Genomic DNA, 8,655 nt, shown 5'->3' with positions numbered 1-8,655 from the left:
GAACAGACTGACAGTGAACAGAGGGGAGGAATGAGGGGGGAAAGAGGAGAAAGAAGGGTAAGAGATTAGTCAAGGAACTAGTATAAATGACCCAGGGACAAGGACAACAGGGTGGTTATTGACTGGGAAAGAGGGGAGGTGGGCAGGGCAGGGGAGAGAATTGGGGGGAAAATGGGACAAGTGTAATAGAAAATCGATAATAATAATAATAATTAAAGGTAAATTTTTTTTTTTTAATTTTGGGAAAGATCTTTCTGCTGATGCAACCATTACTGAAGCTGTTAAGAGTGGATTACAGGCTGTAATGGCATCGGATCAAATTTCTTATAAATTATTTTAAAATAAGATTTTAGCATATTTAGAGCATGATTCTAAATGTTTTTCTAAAGAGATTTAACTCTTTATACAAATCATTTTTGTGTAAGTCTGAGTTTAATTTTAAACATAAATTTATAGGATGACATTTTAATGCTTCCTCTGACATTTTCTGTAACTTGTAGAATTAGTAAAAAAAAACAAAGTGACTTCATGATTTGTATATAACTCAAAATGTCTGTTATGTAGTCTATTGCCTTATCTTCAATGACAAGAAAACATTCATTTTAAAATTGCCTTTCTTGTTAAGTAATTGGTTCATTGGGAACTTTGTATAAAAATGCTGTTCTTTTTCTTTGGATACAGCAAATTTTTAAATACAATTTCTCTTTTTAAACCTGTGGATGTTTCCTTTCCAGCTTTGCAGCAAGTTTAGAAATTCTAAATTATCTGAAGAATTCTAGGAACTCCCTGATATGTTCATTGCAAATGTCCATGTGTATGCTTTCTAAGGAATTCCAGGACCAGTTTCAGTATGTGTGTGTGTCTGCATGGTGGGGTGAGGGAGGTTTTCTTACACATCCAAACAATTCTGGGACACTACTGCGAGTTCCACAATCAAGTCAATTCTGACATTATTTACCTGGAGATAGTGTCAGATTCCACAAGTTAAGAGCTTAGTCCTACCAGAAATAACTGCCCCCAGACCCTTACTCACACACACACTTCAAATATCAATGGCGGAAACAAGATGGCGGAGGAGTAAGTGGAAGCTACACTAACTTCCTCCCAGAACTAGTCTGGATTTATAACGTAATTTTAGAGAAATCATCTGGAATAACCAACCGAACACCAGCTGGAGAGAAGTCTTATAACCACAGAGAGACAGAAAAGGCCGCTACATCACAACGTAACCGGTAGGGAGTGCGGAGACGCGGAAGGGCTGGCTGGGCTCACACGGGTGGCAGCTGAAGGGACTGAGAAACAGCTCAGCAGCCGGGGATTCCCCCTGAGAAGGGCAGGGTCTAACCCCCCAGCTGAGCTTCCGAGCCTACAGCAACAGAGTGGAAAGTAAAATAGTATCCAGCTGAGAAAAGCGAAAAGCCACAGGGTTTCTTGCTAGCCGGAGAGAAACAGCTGGAGAAAAAGAGCTCTTAAGCGAATCACATATGAAAATATTCTGCCCCCACTTACCCTGGGCACAAGCAGAGGGAAGACAGAGAGGACAGGAAATGCTTGGGGAGAGTTTGGTGTGGTGGCTTTGAGGGGAGAGCTGGGGAAGCGGCCAGCCGAGTCCCAGTGCTGACTCATCCCCAGTGATGCAGGCAGACCATTCCCGGCCAAAATATTTAATATATATATATATATATATATATATAATACCCCTGGCTGGTTTGGCTCAGTGGATTGAGCGTCGGCCTGCGAGCTAAGTCTCGCTGGTTCGATCTTCCAGTCAGGGCACATCAGAGAAGGAAAACTCTGACTCCAAAAAACCTCCGCTGCCTTGCGGCATACCTCTTCAGGGGAAAGGCTAAGGGAGTAAACCCCGACAGAAAATCCGGAGCCGGAGTCCCTAAGGCGGTTTGACGTTGTAGTCAACACCGGCAACTCCTGCGGCGCACCTGAAACCAAGCTGTATTGACTCCGTCTTTCCCTTGGACCCTTCAGCTGCGAAGAGAGGGGGGAGTTTGCTGCTTGGGCAACAGCAGACCCTCCATATCACCCTGCCCATGCTCTGTAGCTTCAGCTTCATTGGAGAGGACACTCCAGCGTCATCGCAAGATGTCGATTCAACACGGGAGGAGACAGATACCGTGTCACTCCCGAGTCGGACTGCACAACCATTCTCGGCGGTGCAGATAGACTCTTAAGAAGCTACACCATCGTCTCTCGAGACGGACGGCTGCCGACGAATCAATTTATTCAATTTTTTATCTTTGTGTTTCTGTCTGGAAGATTAAATGTTTCTAGGAATTTATCCATTTCTTCCTGGTTGTCCCATTTGTTGGGGAATAATTGTTCATTTCAGTCTCTTATAATCCCTGGTATTTCTGAAGGATCAGGTATAACTTTTCTTACTTCATTTCTAAGTTTGCTTATTAAATAAAACTCTCTCACTTTTTTCTTGGTTAGTCTCACTAAAGGTTTGCCAATTTTTCCTATATTTTAAAAGAAACAGCTATTAGGTTTATTGATCTTTACTATATTTTTTAGTCTTTATTACATTTATTTCCACTCTGATCTTTATTATTTCCATTCCTCTACTAACTTTGTGCTTTGTCTTTTTTTTTTTAGTCCCTTTAGGTATAAGGTTAGGTTGTTTATTTGAAATTTTTGTTTCTTGAGTTTGTGAGTTCCATTGTTTTGACTTCAAGCTCAGTAATCCACTCTTCTGTTTCATCCAGTCAGTTGTCACACCCCTCTAGTGTTTTTTTGTTGTTGCTGCTCTTGTTGTTATTATTGTATTGAAACATATTTCTCTGTGTTTGATTCCATAGTCTTGAAGGAGAAACCTCATGTAGGAGATAATTCATGCAAGACACCAAAGCACAATCGCCCCTGTCCACCAGAGGTGTCCCCTGTGTGGGCCGTAGTTGCCCACCTGATGTGGTGAGACATAGCCACATTGTGTGGGCTCCTGTCTGGCTTGGTTTTGTGGTGCATGAGTGTAGCTGTGGTATGGTGTGATGGTGGGTGAGACTCTTCCCTGGCCTGGCTATTTGGTGCACAACAGTGGCATGGCTCAGCTATGATCAGGACTCTCTCCAAGCCTGGCTGTGTGATGCACAGTTGAGGCATAGGGGTTGGAGGATTCTTTTTTTTTTTTTTAAGTATATTTTATTGATTATGTTGTTACAGTAGTTCCAATTTTTTCCCCTTTACTCCCCTCCACCCAGTATCTCCCTCCCCCAGCATCCCCCCCCCAAGTCCATACCCATGGTTCGTAAAAAATAACTATCCCTCCCTCTCAGATATTAAGACCCTTTGTAATCTTGTAAAGGACAATGGGCGAAGGTCTCAAGCTCCTCTAGCTGCTTCAAGCTGGACATGGTCGTCGTCCTACCTACCCTTGGGTCCAGAAATCCCTAATAATAGTGGGGGTGTGGAGGGGAGGGTGGCCTTCCCACATGGGGAAGGATTGTGCAGACTCCAGGTCAGTTGGCTGTCTCCGGACAACGGCGTGCTTGGTTTAGCAGGCTGGCATCCTTGTTGTGTTCTGGGGGCAACAGATTTGGCAAAAAGGGTTAAAAAGCATCATTCAATCCATAACTACTAGGTGACAAAAGGCAGGGATTAATTTTTCAATGTTCCACATTAGGAGAAAAAAAAAAAAAGAAAAAAAGGGCTTCTTTGTAGGAAGGTGTGCCAGGCACATCTCGCCTGTCCAAAACCCTTTTGCCCATTACATTTAGTTTGGGCTGAGGGAAATAGTTTATGTTTCCCCCCTCTCAGACCTCTGGGCCCTTTCTGTCTAAGCCATTAGGATAGAAAAGAGAATTCAGTTTTAAAGTGAAGCCCACAGACCACCCCATTCTTCACCAACCCAGCCATTTAGTTCAGCCAAACTGTTGAGTCTCAGGAGGCAGCGCTGCAGAGAGGATTAAGTGAGGCTTATGCGTATAGACAATCACTCAGGTAATGCGGTCATAGGCTTATGCCCTCTGGTTCAATTTTGCTCATTTGTTTGTGTTGTTCATTAGTTTCCTGTAATAGGTGACAGCATAACATATTTTTCTTTCGTTGCCTGGCTTATTTCGCTAAGCATAATTCTCTCTAGTTCCATCCATGTTGTTGCAAATGGTAGAAGTTCCTTCTTTCTTTCTGCTACATAGAACTCCATTGTGTAAATGTACCACAGTTTTTTGATCCACTCATCTACAGATGGGCATTTAGGTTGTTTCCAGCACTTGGCTATTGTAAATAGTGCTGCTATGAACATTGGAGTGCATAGGTTCTTTTGAATTGGTGTTTCAGGGTTTTTCAGATATAATCCCAGTAATGGAATTGCTGGTTCAAAAGGCAGTTCCATTTTTAGTTTTTTGAGGAAATTCCAAACTGTTTTCCATAGTGGCTGCACCAGTCTGCATTCCCACCAACTGTGCAGTAGGGTTCCCGTTTCTCCACATCCTCTCCAGCACAAGTTGTTTGTTGATTTGTTGATTATGGTCATTCTGACTGGTGTGAGGTGGTATCTCATTGTGGTTTTTATTTGCATCTCTCTGATGGCTAGTGATGTTGAGCATATTTTCATATGTCTATGGGCCCTCTGTATGTCTTCTTTGGAGAAGTGTTTGTTCAGGTCCTTTGCCCATTTTTTAATTGGGTTGTCTGTCTTCTTGGTGTTGAGTCATATGAGTTCTTTATATATTTTGGAGATCAATCCCTTGTCTGAGATGTCATTGGCGAATATATTTTCCCATATGGTTGGTTTCCTTTTCATCTTGCTGATGTTTTCTTTAGCTGAGCAGAAACTTTTTAGTTTGATGTAGTCCCATTTGTTTATTCTTTCCTTTATTTCCCTTGCCTTAGGAGATATATCAGTGAAAATGTTGCTATGTGGGATATCGAAATTTTCCTGCCTATTTTTTCCTCTAGGACTTTTATGGTATCACGGCTTACATTTAAGTCTTTGATCCATTTTGAGTTTATTCTGTTGTATGGTGTAAGTTGGTGGTCTAGTTTCATTTTTTTGCATGTCCCTGTCCAGTTCTCCCAACACCATTTGTTGAAGAGGCTCTTTTCACTCCATTTGATGTTCTTTCCCCCTTTGTCAAATATTAGTTGACCATATGAACCTGGGTGCCCTGGCTGGTTTAGCTCAGTGGATTGAGCGTCGGCCTGCGAGCTAAGTGTCGCTGGTTCGATCTTCCAGTCAGGGTACATCAGAGAAGGAAAACTCTGACTCCAAAAAACCTCCGCTGCCTTGCGGCATACCTCTTCAGGGGAAAGGCTAAGGGAGTAAACCCCGACAGAAAATCCGGAGCCGGAGTCCCTAAGGCGGTTTGACGTTGTAGTCAACACCGGCAACTCCTGCGGCGCACCTGAACCCAAGCTGTATCGACTCCGTCTTTCCCTTGGACCCTTCAGCTGCGAAGAGAGGGGGGGTCTGCTGCATGGGCAACAGCAGACCCTCCATATTACCCTGCCCAGGCTCTGTAGCTTCAGCGTCATCACAAGATGTTGATTCAACACGGGAGGAGACAGATACCATGTCACTCCCGAGTCGGACTGCACAGCCATTCTCGGCGGTGCAGATAGACTCTTAAGAAGCTACACCATCGTCTCTCGAGACGTACGGCTGCCGACGACGACGGGATATGAACCTGGGTTTATTTCTGGGCTCTCTATTCTGTTCCATTGATCTATATGTCTGTTTTTATGCCAGTACCAGACTGTTTTGATTACCGTGGCCTTGTAGTATAGTTTGATATCAGGTATTGTGATTCCTCCTACTGTGTTCTTCCTCAAAATTGCTGTGGCTATTCGGGCTCTTTTTTGGTTCCATATAAATTTTTGAAGTATTTGTTCTAGGTCTGTGAAATATGTTACTGGTATTTTAATAGGGATTGCATTGAATCTATAAATTGCTTTGGGTAGTATGGACATTTTAATGATGTTGATTCTTCCCATCCATGAGCATGGTATATGCTTCCATTTATTTGTATCTTCTTTAATTTCTTTCTTCAGTGTTATGTAGTTTTCTGAGTACAGGTCTTTTGCCTCCTTGGTTAAGTTTATTCCTAGGTATTTTTTTTTTCTTGTTGCTATGGTAAATTGAATTTTTCTTTCAGTTTCTATCTCTGAGTTTTTATTGTTGGTGTATAAAAATGACTTTGATTTCTTAATATTGACTTTGTATTCTGCTATTTTGCCGAATTCACTTATTAGTCGAGTAGTTTTTTTGTGGAGTCTATAGGGTTTTCTATGTACACTATCATGTCATCTGCAAATAATGACAGTTTTACTTCCTCTTTTCCAATTTGGATGCCTTTTATTTCTCTTTCTTGTCTGATTGCGGTGGCTAGAACTTCCAAGACTATGTTGAATAGGAGTGGGGAGAGCGGACATCCTTGTCTTGTTCCTGATCTCAGGGGGAATGCTCTCAGTTTTTGCCCATTGAGTATGATGTTGGCTTCAGGTTTCTCATATATGGCCTTTATTATGTTGAGGTGTGCTCCCTCTATTCCCATTTTGCTGAGAGTTTTTATCATAAATGGGTGTTGTACTTTATCAAATGCTTTTTCTGCATCTATTGATATTATCATGTGGTTTTTGTCTTTCATTTTGTTTATGTGGTGTATTACGTTTATTGATTTGCGAATGTTAAACCATCCTTGCATCCCTGGGATGAATCCTACTTGATCGTGGTGTATGATCTTTCTAATGTGTTGCTGGATCCGGTTTACCAATATTTTGTTGAGGATTTTAGCATCTATGTTCATCAGCGATATTGGCCTGTAGTTTTCTTTCTTTGTTGTGTCTTGACCTGGTTTTGGAATTAGGGCTATACTGGCTTCATAGAATGAGTTTGGCAGTCTTCCCTCTTCTTGTATCTTTTGGAATATTCTGAGAAGGATAGGAGTTAGTTCTTTCCTAAATGTTTTGTAGAATTCACTTGTGAAGCCATCCCGTCCAGGGCTTTTGTGTGCTGGGAGTTTTTTGATTACTGCTTCAATTTCGCTAGCTGTTATTGGTCTATTCAGACTTTCTGCTTCTTCTTGATTCAGTTTGGGCAGACTATAGTTTTCCAGGAATCTGTCCATTTCCTCTAGGTTGTCAAATTTCTTGCCATACAGTTGTTCGTAATAATTTCTTATAATCCTTTGTATTTCTGTGGTATCAGTTGTGATTTCTCCTCTTTCGTTTCTGATTTTATTTATTTGGGTCCTCTCTCTTTTTTTCTTGATGAGCCTGCTTAAAGGCTTGTCAATTTTGTTTATTTTTTCAAAGAACCAGCTCCTACTTTTGTTGATCTTTTGAATTGTTAGTTTAGACTCTATGTCATTTAATTCTGCTCTGATCTTGATGATTTCCTTCCTTCTACTTGATCTGGGCTTTGCTTGTTGTTCTTCCTCTAGATCTTGTAGCTGTAGGGTTAAATTTTTTATTAGATATTCCTCTAGCTTTTTTAGGTAGGCCTGTATTGCTATGAACTTTCCTCTTAGGACTGCTTTCGCTGTATCCCATAGGTTTTGGGTTGTTGTGTGTTCATTATCATTAGTTTCCAGAAACTTTTTGATTTCTTCCTTGATGTCATTGTTAACCCATTCATTATTTAATAGCATGTTATTCATTCTCCATGAGTTTGAATGTTTTTGAGTTTTTTCCTTGAGGTTGATTTCCAATTTTAAGCCATTGTGATCTGAGAAGATGCTTGATATAATTTCAATTTTCTTGAATTTGTTAAGGCTTGTTTTGTGTCCTACCATGTGGTCTATCTTTGAAAATGTTCCATGTGCACTTGAGAAGTATGTATATTTTGCTTCTTTGAGGTGAAAACTTCTATATATATCGACTAAGTCCATTTGATCTAGAGTGTTGTTCAGTGCCTCAATATCTTTGGTGTTTCTTTGCTTCGAAGATCTGTCCATTGTTGACAATGGGGTGTTAAAGTCCCCTACTATGAGTGTGTTGTTGTCTATATCTTTCTTGGAGTCTTTCAAAAGTTTCCTTATATATTTGGGTGCTCCTAAGTTTGGTGCATATATATTTATAAGGGTTATATCTTCTTGATGGATTTTTCCCTTAAGTATTATGAAATGCCCTTCTTTGTCTCTTTTTATGGACTTTGCTGTGAAATCTGTTTTGTCTGATATAAGTATTGCTACCCCGGCTTTTTTTTCATGCCCATTTGCTTGAAATACTTTTTTCCATCCCTTTACTTTCAGTCTGTGTAGATCTTTTGTTCTAAGGTGGGTCTCTTGTAGACAGCATATATGTGGGTCATTCTTTCTAATCCATTCAGCTACCCTATGTCTTTTAATTGGAGCGTTTAATCCATTTACATTTAAGGTTATTACCGATAAGTACTTATTCATTGTCATTTTTCCCCTTTGTACTTGTGTTCTTCTCTGTCTCTCTCTGTTTCTTTATCTTCTTAGAGCAGACCCTTTAGCATCTCTTGAATTGCTGGTTTGGTGGAGATGTATTCTTTTAGCCTCCTTTTGTCTTGGAAGCTCCTTATTTCACCCTCCATTTTGAATGAGAGCTTTGCTGGGTATAGTATTCTAGGTTGTAGGCCTTTGTTTTTCATTGCTTGGAATATTTTTTGCCATTCCCTTCTGGCTTGTAGTGTTTCTGCTGAGAAATCTGATGTTAGCCTTATTGGAATACCCTTGT

The sequence above is a fragment of the Furipterus horrens genome, unplaced genomic scaffold (genome assembly GCF_987537825.1).
Source record: "Furipterus horrens unplaced genomic scaffold, mFurHor1.1.pri manual_scaffold_2, whole genome shotgun sequence".
Classification (NCBI taxonomy): Eukaryota; Metazoa; Chordata; class Mammalia; order Chiroptera; family Furipteridae; genus Furipterus; species Furipterus horrens.
This window is presented reverse-complemented; position numbering follows the sequence as displayed.